This window comes from Delphinus delphis, chromosome 1 (assembly GCF_949987515.2).
Source record: "Delphinus delphis chromosome 1, mDelDel1.2, whole genome shotgun sequence".
Classification (NCBI taxonomy): Eukaryota; Metazoa; Chordata; class Mammalia; order Artiodactyla; family Delphinidae; genus Delphinus; species Delphinus delphis.
In genome coordinates, this window is record NC_082683.1 from 182,928,622 (window position 1) to 182,948,924 (window position 20,303).

Here is a 20,303-nt window from a genome sequence, read left to right on the forward strand (position 1 = left end):
TTATCTAGGCTTTTCTTACTTTCTACCCTAAGAAACATGTTTCCTTGGGCCGGGCTGTCCAGACAAACAGGGTCCCCCAAGATTGGGAGCACCGACCGGGATTTCTCGCAGATTGGGTGGCCGTTCTCATCTGACCCAGCCAAGATGTAAGAGCAGAACCCAGAAGGATTCCCGGTCACCCCCGCGCCACGCGCGCGATAAATCAACAGGCCCGTGAGGTTGCCGAACGACATTGGCGTCAGAGGCCACGGGCTCGCTGTGCAGAGGTAGTGGGCTCGCGGGTATCCCGTCTCCCTTCAGTTCCCTGGACCCCGGAGAGAGGAGCCTTGGAGTCTTGCCCAAGATTTTACAAAAAGGCAGACTCGTGCCTGTCCTTCTTTGGTCTGGGTTTGTCCTGTCTGGGCGATGGGGCTGCTGATGGATTTCCCCAGGGAGGACAGCCAACCTGTGCTGTGAAACATCCTTAGGGAAGGTCCAGGAAAAGGCAGTCACGCCTGGATTCTCCCAGAGGCTCTTGGAGCACCTCATAAACTGGTGGCTGTGTCCTGAGCCCTGACTCCTGGGCGGCTGCTGAGTGGAGAGCACAGGGGTGTGTCCACACGACACTGGGGCAGCAGGACTGTCCCAGGCAAGCCAGGCCATGTGATCGCCCTGCATGCTTTATTCTTCTCCGGGGGGGAGCACAGGGTCAGGAAGTTTTCCCGGAGAAAGTGAGCGCTTGCAGGGCTGAGCTTCTGCCGGGAGCTGCCCGGGCGCACAGGAAACATGTGGGTCAAGGAGGAAAGACGCAGATGAACACGTTGTCCACATGCCTGGGGGTGGTCACGGCCGTTTCACAGCCTGAGACGGACACCCAAGAAAGAGCAAAGCCCTTGGATCATCAGGGCCAAGACACTCTGAAGGAAGCAGGGCTGAATTTGTATTGTGAGTCTCAGCTCGTCACCAAGCGTTTAAAATAATAATATGGGGAATTCCCTGGCCGTCCAGTGCTTAGGGCTCCACACCGTCACCGCCGAGGGCCCGGTTCAATCCCTGGTCGGGGAACTAAGATCCCGCATGCCGCCCAGCATGGCCAAATAAATAAATAATATTCATGACAACCAGGCAGATCATGGGGAGGATGTTGAGATGCAGAGAAATATCAAATCGCTGTGTCGTGCACCAGGAGCTAACAGGGCTGTCGGTCCATCGTGATTCAAAAAACGACCCAAAAAACTGATAAAGAGATCAGATTTGTGGTTGCCAGAGGCAGGGGGTGGTGGGAGGGGAATTGGATAAAGGCAGCCAAAGGGTACCAACTTGCAGTAGAAGATGATAAGTATTAGGGACGTAACGTACAACGTGACAGTGAACGCTGCTGTCCGTTACAGGAAACCTGTCAAGGGAGTAAATCCTAAGAGTTCTCATCACAAGGAGAAAAGTTTTCTATTTCTTTACTATTCTAGCTATACGAGGTGACGGATGGTCACTGAATTTATCCTGATAATGATGTGTGTGAGGCAAGTCATTATGCTGCACACCTTCAACTTCTACAGTGCCCTATGTCTATTACGCCCCGACAAGACTGAGAATAAATGATATCAATACTAACAAACAAGTGCCGAGCACCAGCTGCCCATGGGGGTCTTTCCAGCGGCCCCCCTTACTCTCCCCAGTGGCTGAAGGCTGTAGGGCTGTTTTCACCTCTTTTGCACGTAGGTGACCACTGGGCGGTAACCAGCTCGGTGACCGTGTGACCGCGATCCAGACCCCGGTTTTCTTCGTGTGTGCAATGAGGGCTGGGACCAGCTCCGCACTCACAAAGCTTCCCGCGGAGGTGCCCCTGCCAGCAGAGAGGGGACGCGCTGCTCCCGGGAGCTCGAGGGCTGGCGGGATCCGTCGCTCCCAGGGCCCTGAAGTCTTTGGTTTTATTATAAAGTTTGTTTAAATTTCACGTTCTCCTTCACAGATGCCTGTGTTTGTTTTAATAAGAAGATAATGTTGAAAATTATTTACAGTAAGAGAAACAGAGGTTCTTGGAAAGGGTGTCCTGCCAGCCTCTGTGGACCCTGGACTGACAAGCCCAGCAAGGGGCCTGGGGTGGCTCTAAGGCTCTTCCCAGGATTGATCTGCCTGGATCTCCCGGGGGGTCTCCCGGGATCTCCCTGGATCTGCCTGGATCTCACTGGATCTCCCTGGATCAGATCTGGCTGTGCAGTGCTGAGGCTGTGACAGGGGGCTGAGGGATGGCCCCGCATTCCTGACCGGGACCCTCAGTCCCTGTCTTCATGTTTCCCGAGGAGGAGTCCCAGAGCCTCTCGGGGTCTGCAGGAGAAATAAGCCTGATGGCCAAAGATAAAAGAAAGGGCAGGAAAGTCCATGTGTAAACGTCAGGAGGATAAAATGCTTGGAAGAAAGAAAGGGGGAAATCCACCTGGAGAGGAACGAGGGTACTATGGGTGCTCCAACAGGGAAACGTGTTCCCATCTTCAAGCTGCCCTTTACACTGTGAACCACAAGGAATGTTCCAGGGAGCTTGGAAGGTGATTCAGAAATTCCTCAGGGGGAGGCCCGCGGCTGGGTCCTCAGGGTGTTGTGAAACAGGCTGTATAACTTTCAGTTAAATCCACCACTTCCCCTACCCCGCCCCCTGGCCCGATGGCCTTGTGAGGCTGCTTCCCTCTCAGCAGCCTGCGTCCACACCAGGCCGGTGTGGGCAGGGAGACAGGAGGCACCGGGAGACGGCAAAGGAGGGCCCGGGGCCTGGCAGCTCCGGGGAGAAGTGTGGCCGGGCAGTCTCTCCGGCAGACCTGCCTCCTCTGCTTCTGATCCGTTCCCTGTCCTCCTGTCAAGGACCCTCCAACTTCCCTGTGGTCATCCGGCCAGACAGCAGAGGTGTAAGCAGTGAGTAGCTTGAAAATAACCAAACTTTAGGCAAGAGCTTTGACGCCTCTGGTCCATCAGGGTCAATCGTATGAAATGGGACCCCGAGACAGAAGAAAGGGCCAGACGGCAATCCAAAGATGAGCTCAAGAGACAGAGTTTACTCTTTATAGGACGGCCGCAGAGGGCAGGGCTGTGGCTCCGTCTCCTTCGTAGCTCACACGCGCCTAGCCTGGAGAGGTGCTTGGCTTTACTTTGTTTTTTTATGTTTTACGAATTCCAGCACCAAAGCGTTCATTCCAGTTTGCAGGGTAAGAACCAGGAGCGAGACTGCCACCTGCCGGCCAATTTGTGAATCACACTCTCAGGGACCTCCTAGCTTAAGCAGCCCTTCATCCTTTGTCCACTGGGGTCATTTGCTACTTAAATTTTTTTTGACTCTCACTTGAGACATCCTAGGCTCCTAGCAGAGAAGCCAAAAGTCCTGGGACGCTGGTCAGAGAAAAAGGCCTTTGAAGGTAGTGGAAGCTTGTTTGGCTCAGGGCCCTCCTGTCTCCCCGGGATCGTCTTCCCCCTCCTCCGAGAAGCACCCCCTCTGTGCCAAGCACTGGGCTGTAGACTCGGGGCCTCCCAGGGCCAGGGGACATGCGGGCGCTGGACGGGGTGCAGGAGGCCGGCACAGCAAAGAGCACTGGGGGCTCAGGAGGGAGGCTCCCCTGCAGGAATCCGGGACAGATTTACCTGAGCTACTGCGCACGCTGACGAGCAGGACCGCACGGAAGTGGACAGACTGGTACCTGCTGCTGCGTAACGAGTCGCCCCAAGCTCAGTAGCTTGAACTGCAGCCGTCACTCCCTTTTCTGTCTCGTGGTTCTGGGGTTTATGAGCTCAGCTGCACAGCTCTTCCTCAGACCGCACATGTGATGCAGTCAGGTGATGGCTAGCTGGGGTCATCGTGACTTTCCTGCTCACGTGGCCGGCAGCTGGTGCTGGCTGGCGGCTGGACTGTTAGCGGGGACCCCCACGTGTAAGCTCGCCAGGCGGCCAGGCGGGGCAAAGAGGGCAAGCGTCCTGGGAGAGAGGAAGCCAGGAGGAAGCTGTCTGGCCTTTTGCCAACCAGCCTCAGAAGGTGCAGAACAGAACTCCACCCCCACCCCACCCCTCGTGCTCTGCTGACAGTCTCAAAGCCCCACCCAGTTTCAAGGAAAGGGGACACAGACCCCGCCTCCTGATGTGCACCGTGGCAAGGTTCTAGAAGAGCATGTGGGATGGAAACACAGCCCTTTTGGGAAAAGACAGTTTCCAGAGGTGGGTGGGTCACTCCAGGTGGATCCCTTCAGCTGCGCTGCATTCAGAGATGCATTTCCTAAGGAAGAAAGTTTCTACAGATGGGGTGTTGCCAAGAAAAAACATGAGGGTTTACAAGTATCCGCTGAGCCGTCCTCACTAAGGCTTGCAAAAACCTTTCTCTGAAAAGGAGCCTCAGAGAAAGAGGTGGATGCAGGCTGCTCTCCCGAGGGGCTGTCGGGGACTCTGGCTGGCGGCCAGCATCGACCAAGGCAAGGGAGTAGTGGCCTCTGGGGGAGGGGGCCCGTGCAGCGAGGTTCTGCCGAGACGGACTCCCAGAGGCAGAAGAATCCAGTTGGTGTCACCACAGCCAGTGGCCAGGTAGAGCCAGCGACGCTGCCCCGCTGAGTCTTCTCAAGCAGGCACGGGCAGAGCGCAAAGCGGGAAGCGACCAGTAAGGGGAGGCCGCAGCACAGCGAGATGAGGTATGGCCGTGGTCACGTGGAAGCTCCCTGTGTGGGTGTCACACAGGCGCCGGGAGCGGTCCTCGTGCAGAGTGAGACCCTGCTCGGAGAGCAGACGCAGCCCGCCGTGAGAAGGCAGGATGGCGCTGCAGTGCGCAGAGAGCGAGAGATCGAGGACCACCGCGGAGCGCGAGCGCCCACGGGCTGGTGGGGGGCAGGCCCAGATGCTCAGGACCCTCCGTGTCACCCACCAGCCTTCAGGGAAGGACGGCTGAGCCTGCTTCAAAGGCTGGACGAGCTGGGATGGCGAGGTTGAGCGTGGCTGTCCGGGAAGGGGGATGGGGGTGGGGCTGGCCCTCGGCAGTAGCCGAATGTCTCGGAAACAAGCTTCCCGAGGCACCGCGTTTGCGCCCCGAGACCCAAGGGAAGGGGACCGCGGCTCCTCTCTCTGCGGAGCCTGGGGCCCAGCCTGCAGAAGACTGGTCCAGCTCTCTCTCCAGGACGCGGAATGCTAAAGCCCATCGCCTGTGTTTTCTGCTTTAGAGCACTGGCGGGCATCCCCTGAGCCCCCTGCGGGCATCACCTGAGCCCCTGCGGGCAGCTTTATGCTCCTTTAGGAGGATTAGGTTGATTCTTCGTAGTCTGGGCTGCACAGACGTGGTCCCAGACAAAACTTCCTTTGCTACAAAGGGCTACAGAGAAGCATGAAGTTGGGGACAGAACTGTGTCTTGGTCAACTTCTGCGTGTCCAGTGCCTGAGATAGTATCTGGTCATAGTGTAAAAAGGAAAAAAGAAAAGGAAGGAAGGAAGAAGAACAGAGTCAGGTTTAAAAAAAAAAGAAAAAAGAAAAAACTGTGCCTGGTGTCCTAATCACACCTGATCTGGTCAGTTCAGGAGAGCCAGAGGAGTTCTGGAAACATCCAAGACCCAGACAGCATGTGCTGATTCCAAAAAGAAAGCTGCGGAACACACACAGTATGACTTCAGATGTCTAGTTAAAATAGTCTGTGCAGGTAGAGTGTGTAACATAGTAAAAGCATAAAGAGATGTGTGGGAATGGTTAATGCCAAGCGCAGAATAGTATCCCCTCTGTGGGGAGAGAGAAATTCAAAAGGGGAGGAGCTTAAACTATGTTCTCGCGCGGCTTTATTCCTTACACCGTGTGGTGTTCACAGGTGTGATGGTTAAATTTATGTGTCCACTTGACTGGGCCACGGGGTGCCCAGATATTTGGCCAAAATTATTCTGGGTGTTTTCTGGATGAGATTAACATTTAACTTAGTTGACTGAGTAAACCAAATTGCCCTCCCTAATGTGGGTGGGCCTTGTCCAATCAGCTGAAGACCTGGATAGAGCAAAGGGGCTGTGACCCCCACCTCCCCCGAATAAGAGAGCATCCCTCCTGCCTGGCCGCCTTCAAACTGGGACATCGGCTTCTGCCTGGGTCTCAAGCCTGCCGGCCTTCAGACCAGAATTATCCCATCAGCTCACCCGGTTCTCAGGCCTTCAGACTCAGATTGGAACTAAACCGTTGGCTTTCCTGGGTCTGCGGGCTGCCAGCTCCCTCGGCAGAACTCGGGACTAGCTGTCGTAACTGCCTGAGCCAGCTCCTTACAATAAGTCAGTGAATAAATGAATGAATGAATATCCCGTTAGTTCTGTTTCTCTGCAGAACCTTGACGGATGCAACAGGTATGTTTGTTATATTGTTTTCCATACCTTCGGCATGTCTACAATAGTTCACAATAAAATTTTAAATTAATAAATGATGAACGACTGTTAAGATGTCAGATGCTATAGAGATCAAGTAAAATGAGAGATGGAAAACGCGCTTGAGAGTTAGCTTTCAAGAGGCCAACGACTGCCTTTGCTGGAGCGGCTCAGCGCCGTGTCCAGAGCGGAGGCCTGACGGTGATGGGCGGTTGGTGGTAGGGAGCGCACGCACTGTCGAAGGAGGTTAGCCACGAAGCGAAGGAGAGCTCTGGTCTGCCGCTAGGATGGGGGGCAGAGGAGAAGGAGGGGGTTAAAAAGGAGTGGCTTCCCTCCTCCCGGGGGCCTCCACACTAATTCTGTCGGAATTGTTGGCGTCTGGTGTTCCTCTGGTCCCGGGGACGATTCCAGTAAAGATTCTGGAAGACTTAAATTACACCCCTGGGCTGTACAAATGATCTTTAAAATATCTAGCCACAGAGGCAAATCCTCCAGATGCCAGCTTTCCTGGTAGCAGTTTCCCAAAGAGTGTAACGCCAACCCCTCTCGTGGAAAAGGAGACGGTAAAGCCACAATTATCCCGTTAGTCCCAGGTCCAAAGGGTGCATCAGACCCACAGGAAATTAAGCGGAAAGTTCACTTTTTTCCTTTTTTATCCGGTTGAGTAGTTGACTCTGGCTGGTGGAGTGTTGCTAATGGTTTCTCGGTTTAGGTTCTAGGGAATGGGTAGCAAGGAGCTGACCAAGCCACAGAGGCTGGGAGGACATGCTGCCAGTCTACCTCGCTCTTCCCAGAAACACGGTCTGGGTTGTATTCTAATTTCTTCTTGGTCTCATCGAAGGAGCCCGCGCGGGGGAGATTCTGAGCTGGGCTATTTCTTCCCACCCCCTCCCAGACGGATGGCGAGGTTTTCCCGACACTCCACTCTCCCTAGGGTTCTGCCTGCTGGCTATGGGCAGAAAAGTGCCAGTAGGGGTCAGCAGTGTCCCACGTGTGGCTAGGGCCACCCACCCGCCACCTGGACTATGGGTCCTGGCTGGCCCAGGCAGACGGGAGCTGGAGGTCAGCTTCCTGTAGGGACCTCGGCATCTCTGAGCATCGCCGGCTCAAGCCTCCCCTCCCTGAGTGGGGGGCAGGGGGATGTTCATTCAAGGACCAACGGACAGGGGAATGGATGTGTGACCCAGACATCAGCGATGCTGACTCACTGCCTGGTTTTCTCCTGGGAGGTTTTCACGTGCATTGACATGTGCAATGCCGTGTGTGGGTTGGATGTCAGAGATGTGTGTGTTGGATTTGCCCCATGAGCTTTTCTCAGAGACCCGGGGCTCCTGACCGGGTGCTCGCGCTCTCCATGAAGGCTGGCAGTCCGCATGGCTGTGCGGGCTCCCACGAGGCCTGCCTGGTCCACGCCACCCCCGCACACTCAGCTGGGAAGGAGATTCTGCATCCCAGCATCTCCAGAACGACATCTCTGCAGCCGAGGCCACACGGAGCGAGTTTAGCTCACCTTGGCCTCACTGCCCGCCTCCTCCCAGCTCTGGGCGCCTCTGACCCCTCGGGTCCACGCGGCCGCCCCGCTTCCCCGCGCCCTGCCCCTGGCACCACTCCCCAGCCTCCCCGCCCCGGTGTGGGAGCCCCCAGCGAACCAGCTGGGCCGAGGGGACAGCTGCATGGCTGGAAGCAGCTCCGGGCTGGAAGAGGGTCCAGTCTGTGCTGAGACTCTAGGCCCAGCACTTTCCAGGCGGCCTCCACGTGCAGCCAGGACGCGCAGATGCCCCGCCTTTCCGCCTGCAGGAAGGAGGACCCGGCAAGGCCCGGCACCTGGCCTGCCTTCCCTGGAGTAGAGTTACGGTCGCTTATCCGGGCAACAGGTGCCGGGCGTTCCAGCTGCCGCAGGGCACATCTGCACCCGCGGAGAAGGCTGCAGCAGCCGCGGGGACACCCCGGAGGCGGGGGAGCCCAAAGGGCCAGGGGGAGAGAAATGTGGGGGGACTGGTATCAGCGCTCATAGAGCATCCCCCTCCCAGGATCCCAGTGTGGGACCCCTGGCCGAGCTGCCCAAAGCAGCCTCACTGGCCCTCTTGTCTCACGGCCCAGCCCTCTGGCCGTAGCCAGCTGCTCTCCCCTCCCGGCGGGCTCCACTCAGCCTCTGCAGGCTGCACCCAGGAGGCTCTGGGCAGCTCGCCTAGAAACTGGGGAGGGAGGCACTGGAAAGAAGGCTCTTCATACATGCAGATATTTCTGGCCATTTTAGTGCCTCAAACTGCAGTCAATTAAAGGGAAGGGGGGACATTTGGGGCTCCCAGGCTGAGGCGGGCACTGGGTCCAATGATTCGCCGACGTCGTCTCATCACATCCTCCCAACATCCCCACCAGGAGTGCATGGTCAGCATCTTCTGTCTCCCAGGGGACAGACCCAGGTTCTGGGCACACGGCGAGGAGGCAGTGGATCTGAGGCTTGACTACAGCCCTGACCCCAAAGCTGCCCTCTGTCCACTAGGCGCCCTGCCTGAAACCCCCCATTTCCTGGTACATCCCACACCGGGGCCCCATCCCTTCCTCCCACAGAGGGGATTCCCTGCACCCCTGCCTCCGTCACCTCTGTTCACCACAGCCAAAGTCACTTCTACAACCTCGTCACCCGGTTCACTTGGCAACCCACGCCCCTGATACCTCCTGTCACCCGCCCACCACGAAAGTGGACCCCGCAGCCTCCAGATCCTTGGTGGCCACGCCGAGCACCCATGGGCCATCTGGGCGATGGTTTCCACACCCACCCCGTGTCCCTCCTTTTCCTTCTCCAGAAATTTTTCTTTTTTTGGCCACACTGTGTGGCTTGCAGGATCTTAGAACCCCGATCAGGGATTGAACCCTGGCCCTCGGCAGTGAAAAGCGCCAAGTCCGAACCACTGGACCACCAGGGAAGTCCCACAAGACACTTCTTAAGGTGTTAAGAATATTTACTGGGCTTCCCTGGTGGCGCAGTGGTTGAGAGTCCGCCTGCCGATGCAGGGGACGCGGGTTCGTGCCCCGGTCCGGGAGGATCCCACATGCCGCAGAGCGGCTGGGCCCGTGAGCCATGGCCGCTAAGCCTGCGCATCCGGAGCCTGTGCTCCGCAACGGGAGAGGCCACAGCAGTGAGAGGCCCGCGTACCGCAAAAAAAAAAAAGGAATATTTACTGATATAAGAAAATGTTCACAGAATATACTAGGAGTATCTTACCATTTTACCTGTCATTATGTAATTCCTGAATACATTCTCCTCGTGAAAGAAACCCCAGCAACTCAAACATACGGAAAGAATTAACAACGCCCTGGGTGACTCTTCCCCAGAGATAACCACTGTTATCAGTCTGGAGACTTTCCAGAGTTCTCGAAAAACGTATTTTCATACAGGTATAATGCACATAGAAATATATAGTTTTGTGGGGCATCTTTTGACATAACTCGGATCAGAGAGTGCTGTTTGTTTTGCAACTTTGATTTCTCTTAATGCTCAGTTTTAAGACTCCACGATCGTGTCGTGTACATAAATAGCTCACATGTAAGTAAGTTCTTACATGTGGAGAATGCTCTTCCTTACTGGGACCTTGAGAGTCAAGCTTGGGCTCTGCTTTCTGTCCTGTGGGCAAAACTGGCTACACAATTTATGGGGGCCTGTGCGAAATACAACTGTGGGGTCCCTTGTTTAAAAACTTGGTAAGAATTTGAAGGGGGCAACAGCAAAGCATTAAACCGAACACGGGGTCCCGTGTGACTGCGCACGTGCCCACGAAGCTGGCCGGCCTGTGGGTGGTTTGAATCAATGCGTCCTCTGTCCCGACAGTGGACATTCCTGCCTCGGCCCCCACCTTGGGCCGTGTCCCTGGATTCTGCACCCAGCCTTCCCCACTGCGCTCTCTCTCCAAGGCCAGAGTCCTGGGCAGTCTTCCACCAGCACAAGCGAACTCCGGCAGTCCATGCCTGCCAGTCAGCATTGCCCTGGGCGCCCCCCAGAAGAGCGGGGGCGGTGGCAATGACACCTCCCCTGTGCCTCAGGGGAAAGTCTCGCGGGAGATAAGAGAGCACCGAACTACCAAGCTGCATGTCCTGAGCCGCGTGTCCTTAGCGGTGAGTTGCTGACCTTCTTGGCACCTTGGTTTCGTATGTGTTGAAGGAGAGGGTGGGATTCGACAGCCTTCCAGACCACACCCAGCTCTGAAAGTCTGTATGTAAGTGACTCTAAGAGACCAGAATGGGAATAACTCACTCATTTACCATACGCCACTTACACGCTCATCTGATGCTTGGGACAGGCCTACAAGGCAGGCGGTGTCATTCCCACTTTACAGACAAGGGAGTCGAGACTCATTAAAGCAACCGAGCAAGGAAGCGTCTGGGGTGAAGCACGTGTTCTAGAACCTGGTTGTGGTCACGGCTGCACAACTCGGTAGCTTTGGTACAAATCATGGACTCGCATACTTACAAGGGGTGAATTTTATGTCAGTTATACTCCAAAAAAGCCATTAAGAAGGGAGAAAGAAAGAAACGTGCAGCAGCTGCTGAGTGACAGAGCCCCTCCCCGGGCCCCACATGGTCTCCAAGCCCCCCTTTCCTCTGCGGATCTGCATGGTACCAGGGCACGTGGCCTTGGGTGCCAGGATGCCGGGATGCAAGTCCCGGCTCCAGCACTGACCGGCTGGGGACCCAGGCAAGATCTCAACCTCAATTTCTTCACCTACGAAATAGAGACAAAAATGAGACGGATGTTAAGGGCTTAGACTAGCGGTCAGTACCCAGCAAGAGCTCTGTAAGTCGGACTGTTATCTTCTCGGGGCAGCTCCAGCCAGAGCCAGCCTCCCGAAAGGGAAGCATGTCTCCCTGCCCACCCCATTCCTACCCTGCTGGCCCCTTCCAGAAGCACCCCTCTGGAAAAGCCATCATTGAAAAAACACCATGACTGACTATCAGCACGGCTCACTTCCTGGTGATAGAAAGGGAGAAAAGCCATCTTCCCCATAAGGCAAGCCTCACTATCCTGAAAAATGCAGCCCAGTGCCAGCTCTTCCTCACAGACCGTTCCTCCCGGGTCCTCGTTTAGACCATCAACACAGGGGCCCGGCACCCTGAGGCCAGGGTAGCCACATGGGGACAACTGCCACACCCACGTCCCCCCATCCCACTCCCGTGAAACTCCTTGCTGGTTAACGGATCAAACCAGAGAGGATGAGGGTTGTTAGTAGACAGTCAGATTTCTATCGCTCAAAAGCAAGTTTTCTCAAACCACCGATGGCATTATTCACAGAACTAGAACAAAAAATTTCACAATTTGTATGGAAACACAAAAGACCCTGAATAGCCAAAGCAATCTTGAGAAAGAAAAACGGAGCTGGAGGAATCAGGCTCCCTGACTTCAAATTATACTACAAAGCTACAGTAATCAAGACAGTATGGTAATGGCACAAAAAACAGAAATACAGATCAATGGAACAGGATAGAAAGCCCAGACATAAACCCATGCACATATGGTCACCTTATTTTTGATAAAGAAGGCAAGAATATACAATGGAGAAAAGACAGCCTCTTCAGTAAGTGGTGCTGGGAAAACTGGACAGCTACATGGAAAAGAATGAAATTAGAACACTCCCTAACACCATGCACAAAAATAAACTCAAAATGGATTAAAAACCTAAATGTAAGGCCAGACACTATAAAACTCTTAGAGGAAAACATAGGCAGAACACTCTATGACATAAATCACAGCAAGATCCTTTTTGACCCACCTCCTAGAGAAATGGAAATAAAAACAAACAAATGGGACCTAATGAAACTTAAAAGCTTTTGCACAGCAAAGGAAACCATAAACAAGATAAAAAGACAACTCTCAGAATGGGAGAAAATATTTGCAAATGAAGCAACTGACAAAGGATTAATCTCCAAAATTTACAAGCAGCTCATGCAGCTCAATACCAAAAAAACAAACAACACAATACAAAAATGGGCAGAAGACCTAAACAGACATTTCTCCAAAGAAGATATACAGACTGCCAACAAACACATGAAAGAATGCTCAACATCACTAATCATTAGAGAAATGCAAATCAAAACTACAATGAGATATCATCTCACACCGGTCAGAATGGCCATCATCAAAACATCTACAATAAATGCTGGAGAGGGTGTGGAGAAAAGGGAACCCTCTTGCACTTTTGGTGGTAATGTAAATGGATACATCCACTATGGAGAACAGTATGGAGGTTCCTTAAAAAACTAAAAACAGAGCTACCATATGACCCAGCAATCCCACTACTGGGCATATTCCCTGAGAAAACCATAATTCAAAAAGAGTCATGTACCACAATGTTCATTGCAGCTCTATTTACAATAGCCAGGACATGGAAGCAACCTAAGCGTCCATCGACAGATGAATGGACAAAGAAGATGTGGCACATATGTACAATGGAATATTACTCAGCCATAAAAAGAAACGAAATTGAGTTATTTGTAGAGAGGTGGATGGACCTAGAGTCTGTCATAGAGAGTGAAGTAAGTCAGAAAGAGAAAAACATTTCTCTAACATAGCATAATGGTGGCCATTACGCTAACACATAATATGGAATCTAAAAAAAAAAAAGGTTCTGAAGAACCTAGGGCCAGGACGGGAATAAAGACGTAGATGTAGAGAATGGACTTGAGGACACGGGGAGGGGGAAGGGGAAGCTGGGACGAAGTGAGAGAGTGGCATGGACATATATACACTGCCAAATGTAAAATAGCTAGCTAGTGGGAAGCAGCTGCATAGCACAGGGAGATCAGCTCGGTGCTTTGTGACCACCTAGAGGGGTGGGATAGGGAGGGTGGGAGGGAGACGCAAGAGGGAGGGGATATGGGGATATATGTATACATATAGCTGATTCACTTTGTTATACAGCAGAAACTAACACACCACTGTGAAGCAATTATACTCCAATAAAGACGTTAAAAAAAAAAAAAAAGCGTGTTTTCGAACATGGAGAGTATGCCCGAGGGGATGTGTGATGCAGGTGGGATGGGGTGGGGCCGGGGTTTGAGCTGTGTTTTCTGTTTGATAATCGAGCTTCTGCGGGCAAATGCTCAGCACTACCTACCACACCTTCTCTTCGGCTCTCACTGAACGCTCACCCAGGCCTCGGTAGGCGGTGGTGTCCCCTGGGTGTCACCCCGCTTACGGATGAGCCTGTGCTTCGGCAAGGGCCCCGCCAGAGCGTGGACTCGGGTCCTCTGACACCCAGTGTTTTTCCACTGTTCTTCCGAGGAGGAAGCCAGAGGCTCCCTCTAACGACGTTCATTAAAGGCTCAAGAAATAAAGTGATGTACTTGCTCCCATCCCTGCCTTACAGACGGCTCTGCGCGCCTAACGGGAGCGGGAAGGTGCAGACAGACCCTGGCGGGCCACATGGGATGGGGGAGCTCTGACAGTGCAAACTCCCGGATCCCAAACGTAAAACAGATTAGTCTCGGTCCTCAGAGCTCAAGGGGGCAGGAAATGGGCAGGGGCCCCAGGAAATCAGGCCAGGCCTGGAAATGCTACCTGCTGAGCTGGGGCTCCCGGAGCATCTCAACTCAAGCCAGGTCTGAGACCACGGGGTGACAACAGGCTCCTGGGCTGATTTTTTAAAACCTATTTGTCACGTTGACATTAATCCTCTCGTTAGCAATCTCCTGCCCTGATTCAGGATGGGCTCTAAGCCGTGGATGGAGGAGGGGACCAGGGGCAGCTGTTGGGCTTAAGGAGTCACAGGGCGGGCAGCAGGGCCTGGAGGCCGCCTCGCGGTGGGGTGGGGGGATGAGCCTGCATCTCACCGTTTCCCTGGTGGCCAGCGCCTCCAATCTCCTCTCCCGGTGGCCAGGCCCTTGCCTTTACTTCTTATTGATTTTCATATTTAAGGAAAAGCCATTTGCTTGATTTAGAGCAACAGAGTCATCGCTGTGTTCGGAGGAAAACTGCTCACAGGCAGGCACTTGGCAGAGGCCTCTCCTGGGCTGGGGGGGGGGACCCTACTTCCCACCCAGGCGGCCCTGCGTCCACGGTCACTGTGGCTTCTCTCTGCCGCCCTGTCCCACCACCTTGTCTCTCAGGAGCTGTCCCTGCCTCTGCCCTTCAGCACAACTAGAGCTGGTCTGTTCATCCCCTGCCCACCCCCCCTACCTGTCCATATGCCAGCGTGTTTATCCAGACACACTTCACTGCTGCAGGTCTGTGACTGGGACATTTGGAGCAGGGTCGGGGGACTGGTGTGATCAGCCATTCATGAATGGGAGAGAAATACTGATCTCACGGAGGAAGAGATTTAACCCTTACAAAACCATGGCTTGGGACTTCCCTGATGGCGCAGTGGTTAAGAATCCGCCTGCCAATGCAGGGGACACGGGTTCGAGCCCTGGTCTGGGAAGATCCCACATGCCGCGGAGCAACTAAGCCTATGCGCCACAACTACTGAGCCTGCGCTCTAGAGCCCGCGAGCCACAACTACTGAGCCCGCGCACCACAACTTCTGAAGACCACGGGCCTAGAGCCCGTGCTCCGCAACAAGAGAAGCCACCGCATTGAGAAGCCCATGCACTGCAACAAAGAGTGGCCCCCGCTCGCCGCAACTAGAGAAAGCCCTCGTGCAGCAACAAAGACCCAACGCAGCCAATAAATAAATAAATAAATTAGAAAAAGAAAGCCATGGCTTTAGCCTTCTTCCCCATTCAGCACCCAAGGAACAGCACCTTCCTGCCATTACCAGTATGGGTGGGGCCCCGTGTGCAGCCTCACCGTGGCCCAGAGGGCAGTTCAGGCTCTGAAACTGCTTTGCAAGCCTGCTGTGTAATCCTTGGTCCCTAGACCGAGGAGGTGAGGAACTCAGCCGGCCCACCCTATGGGCCCTCGAGAAAGGACAGTGCTTCTTCCGAGAGGACCAGGCTCCCCTTAGCCGGCCGAGGAGCCTGTGAAGAGCGAGAGAGGTTCCAGTTAGCACATGGGTGAATGACACACTGGATGCAGGGTTGCAGGACTCAGGGATCACAATAATAATTGATGTTTACTGAGTAGCGCAGGCACTATTCTGAGTGTGCCGCCTAGATTAGCACACGTACTCTCACCAACAATCGTGGGAGATGGCAACTGTCATCACCCCAGTTTACAGATGAAGAAACCGAAATGGTCAGAGGTTAAAGAATCCGTGCTGGTTCCCATGGCTGATGAGAAGCAGATCCAGGATATGAACCCAGGCAATCTGCCTTCGAGCCCACACTTCCAGCCACTGTACCCACAGGGCAAGGACTCGCCCCCTGTGTCCCTCTGAGACAGCCCCTCCCCCGCAAAGAAAAGGCAGGTTATTCCCATATAGAAACCCTTCTCCCTGGTTAGTTGGGAACTTCCTCAACGCCACTGCTTGTCCACTGTCTAGTGTCCCTTTATCACTCCCTTAGGTCCCCAGCCACTGTGACCCGACTGACTGACTGGACGGGGGTGGGCAGGACTCTGCTGACCCTGCTTCCCTCTGGTTGACCCGTTGCTGGTGAAACTTTGGGAAACCTCCCAGGGAGTTGGCCCCGGAAATAATCAATCATGTTTGCTGACTGGAGCTGGCGACGCCTCTGGTCCCAATCTGGTGGGTCCTTGGTCGCACTGCCGCCTTTCTCCCGGAGCTCGAAGCCTGCTCCAGAAGCCCAGGCACCTGACCTCCTCTGCCCTGTCCCGGGAGGCAGGGTCAGTGGAGGCCGCACTGCCTAGGCTGCACTAGGTTCTGGCCGAGGCCCCACTTCCAGCCCCTCTCTCTGGGTCTGGTCGTTTCTTCTCCCCCTCCCTCCTCCCCCTCCCAGGCCGTAGAAGGAGAAAGGGCCCGTGGCAGGGTCGCGAGGTCGGGCAAAGCCCCACGCATTTTACTGAGCACCTACTATATGCCCGGCCCTTCTGGGGTCTCCCCTCCCCTCTGCATCCGCGTCCCAGCCCAGAAAGCGGAACAGAACAGAGAGGAAGGAAGGGGGCGCGGGCGGAAGCGGGTGGGAAGGCCCGGCCGACCCCTCTGTCCGCGCTGCTACGAAGTGCCGGCCGGCGGCAGCCCGAGGGCGCGTGGGGGTGGGGCCGGGCCTGGAAGCGGCGGGTCCCGGCCGAGGAAAGGCTTGATTGTGCGGAGGCTTCCTGCCCCGCCACCCAGCTCCGCCTTTCTGCGGCCGCGGAGGCGGGACGGAAGGCGAAGGCAGGAAAGGGTTACGGGAATAGCTTTCCAATGACAAAGTCTGGAAGGGCCCGGCGCCTCCGCCCCTCTGCGGGTTCAACTGGCACAGCGCGGGGGGAGCGGGGCGCTCGGCGGCGCAGCCTCCGCCCCCGGCCCGGGGAGGCGGCCGGCGTGTGCCCGGGGCAGCGGGTCACCAGGCTCCGCCCCGCGCCCGGCAGGGGACGCACTTTGTTCGGGATGCCGCCTCACTCCGCGTCGTGGGGCCCGGGCCGGCGGCGGCCCTAGTGCCACCCGCGACCGGAGCGCGGACGCCGAGACTCCGGGGGAAGCCGACCAGAGCGGGAGCCAGAGAACTTTCTCCTCGCACCGTGGGCCTGGCCGGCTCCGTCGGGATGCGTGGACCCGGGGCCCCGGGGCGCAGGCGCGCGGGTAAGTAGCCCGCTCAGGGACCTGGCGGTCGCGGGGTGGGTTCGAGTCTGATGCTCCCCGCTTTGAGGGACGGGGCTGGCGGGTTCTGCAGGGCAGGAGGGCCCGAGCGCCGGGGGGTGAGCTTGCGCCCGCGGGAGGTCGAGCGTCCACGCGGGGCTGCGCGTCTGGTCCAGGAGTTGACTCACCATGGGCCACCCAAGTTCAACCTTTCGGAGCCTCGGTTTCCCTTGCCTTGCTGTTGAAAGTGTGTTGAGATCCTCTGATTAGAGACACCGAGGGCTACATTACACACACACACACACACACACACACACACCCTGCCCACCTCTTCTCCTCCCACCCCAGCGGAGCGAGCTGAACAGCTGGGCAGGTGACCTTGGCGCACTGTTCCAGAAAACGTTCTCTGGCCCCCGGATGCACCGAGAAGCATCGCACGGGCCCGGAGGCTGTCCTCCTGGCACGCCTGAGAAAGCTTCCCGGAGCAGCGGGGAGGGAGGGAAAAAGAGAGGGTGGCCGCTCTGGGAGCTCACCTAAGAGTCCCCGGTGCTTGGGCCCTGGGGTCCCTTCTATTCTCACAGCCGACAGAAACTGGTCGGAAGATAAAGAACTGGCCAGGTCTGCAGGGGGCAGAGAGGGGAGGCGGGATCGGGGAGGCGTGAGTGGGGGCGGTGGGGATGGTGTGCAGCTCTGACGTCCACGTTGCAGAGAGGGTTCCTTGTCCCCGAGCCCAACATGGGAACATCAGCTGGTGAGTCAATGGGACTTTGTTAAGACAGCCCAGGGCGCAGCTGGCGCCGGCTTCTGGGACGCGCCGGATCCCCCTCGATAATGTGCTGTTTATCTGGCTTCCCGTTTCAGTGGTTGGCACACCATTGGCTCGTTCAAATTCAAGCTGAGAAGCCTGCGGCCTTGTTCGCGCTGCAGAAGTAGAGGGTCTGCCTGGGTTTGCATCCTGCCTGCGTTTTGTTCCCCTACGCGGCGTCCCCTGCGACTCTTATAACGGGGCTGCAGGACTTCACACAAAGAACCCTCCCCCTAGTAGGCGGAGCTGCCACTAGGTAGACCTGGGCTCCCTTCAGGCCAAAGACACAGAGGACTCCAGCCTGCTTATGAATTTTTTGTATCCTGCTTTGAATTTGGGTTTGTGTGTCTTTGGGATTAAACTGGGAAAATGAGACAGGGAATCGCAGTGATTGTGCGTTTCCTCGCCCGAGATGAGCTTTACAGCGGTCCGTGCTTTTACCAGTGGTTTCTAGGGGAAAGTTGCTGATCAGTTTGTAGCTCCGTATCAGCCTGTGTTGCTCACTTCCTGGATGACCCGAGAGCAGGTCGTTCCTTACTTGTGTACCATGGAGCAGGAGAGGATGACCAAGGCTTTTCTGATCTGTGCTGCAGCCTCTAGGGTCTGTTTCCCCGAGCTCCCCAGGTTTAGAGGGAAGAGCCCCTACTCTGAGCTCCCCCGGGGCAGGTTTCCATTCTGCTTTGTGTTTTTATCTCCCTGTGAAGGCCTTCCTGCCCGCTGTCCTGTCTGACCACGCCCAGTGCTCAGCAGGCATCTTTCAAATGTTTGCCAAATAAATACAATTGGGAAAAAAAAAATTTGGGTCCCACCCAGAGGTCTCCCATCCAACTCCGGTGCCCATTTATTCTTATTTATGTGTTTCTTTGGGAGTCGTGTGATTTGCCTCCACCACCATCCCCCCACCCCGCTTTTCCCCTGCAAACCTGGTCCATAACGAGGTGGATTTGTTCACAGGTGGGCAAGCTTTAAGCATGCAGGCCTTTTCTGGGATCTCCTTGGGAAGTCCTGGCCTGAGCAAACTGAGAACAGCAATGCTGTTTTTCCTTCCCTTCCCAAACCTGGCCCCCTCCTGAGTCCTTGGGAGCCTCTGGTATTAGCCCAGCTTTGGCCCAGTAGGAAAGAATGGCCTAGAGAAGAAACAGCTCTTGTCCATCTTTTAAAACTTGTCTCTCTTTTCATCTTTCCATTTCCCATCAATGTCACTTCCCTTTTCTTTTAAAGTTCTTTTGAATTCTTAAAGGGTTTGGCCTTTAGAAGCACTAGTCTAAAGAGGTCTCGCCCAGCCCCTGCCCTGCCCTCCCCTTTACAGCGGGGAATCAAGGCCTACAGGAGGGAGTGGAGGGGCTCGGAGCTGCACAGCTGGGGCTGCAGAAGCACGCAGGGCTCTGGCTCCCGGTCTAGGGCTCCTTCCCTTTCAGCCAATCACTTCCGTGCATCAGAATGTTTCTCTTCCTAGTATTGCCATCCGTAGATCTCAGAAGATGTTCCATAGCTGTTGGCAAGAGAGAGGAACAGAAACAAGGGGGACGGAGAGCGTCTGTGTCATGGAACCAACCACCAGCTCTTAGAGTCTAGGGACCACGGAGAACTGAGAAATGTGTCTATCCTTGGCAAACACTCCATCATTCTGGCCCCGAGTCACAAAACAATCATTAAAAACACTCCTGGGGCTTCCCGGTGGCGCAGTGGTTGAGAGTCCGCCTGCCCATGCAGAGGACACGGGTTCGTGCCCCGGTCCGGGAAGATCCCACATGACGCGGAGCGGCTACGCCCGTGAGCCATGGCCGCTGAGCCTGCGCATCCGGAGCCTGTGCTCCGCAGTGGGAGAGGCCACAGCGGTGAGAGGCATGCATACCTCAAAAACAAACAAACAAACAAAGAAAACCACTTCTAGTTCCTTCTTCAACTTAAAAAAAAAAACCCACCAACTTTTCAAGTGGAAAACACCCCCCCTACGTAAACAGTTTCCTGGGCCTCGTCTGCTCCCTCCCCCTCCTGGGAAGGCTGACTCAGGCCTGACTTCCTCCAGGGGGCCTGGGATTTTGCTCGCCAGCTTCCTGTGGCTCTTGCGATGTGAAGGGAGGCAAGAAGGCTGAGCCCCAGGTCACTCTGGCCTGCTTGCGGCTGTGGTTCCGTTTCTCTTGCACAGACCATCATCCCCGTCAGACCTGTTTGCTCGCCTTGATTCTAGTAAGAGACGCGCTAACACACACGAAAAACTCAAGGTGCTCGCTGATGCACGCTCCGCCACCAAGGCCCATTAGTAACGAGATGTCCCCGCTTCAAGGGGCCCTGAGACCCTTCCGATGCCCAGTCCTCCGACGCTCTGAAAGCTTTCCTGAGTGGGATCGTTTTCTCCGTTTCTTTTTTGGATTGTCCACTGCTGGTGTGTAGAAACACAATTGATTTTTGTGTGCTGGTCTTGTCGCCTGAAACATTTGTTTATTAGCTCTTTTGGCTTTTGTATGGGTGGATTCTTCGGGATTTTCCATATGCAGGGTCATGTCAACTGTGAACAGAGATAATTTTACTCCTTCTTTTCCAGTGCAGATGGCTTTTAA

General features: G+C 55.3%; 1 protein-coding gene across 1 annotated transcript in view; it reads left to right on the top strand.

Moving 5' to 3' along the window:
• Positions 1-16,722: 16,722 nt before the first annotated feature.
• The window catches only part of NAV1 (neuron navigator 1), a 208,674-nt gene continuing 205,093 nt past the window's right edge, over positions 16,723-20,303 (top strand). The window contains exon 1 of the mRNA XM_059998871.1: positions 16,723-16,940. The gene's annotated coding sequence lies outside the window, so the exon portion shown is untranslated. The remainder of the gene's footprint in view (positions 16,941-20,303) is intronic.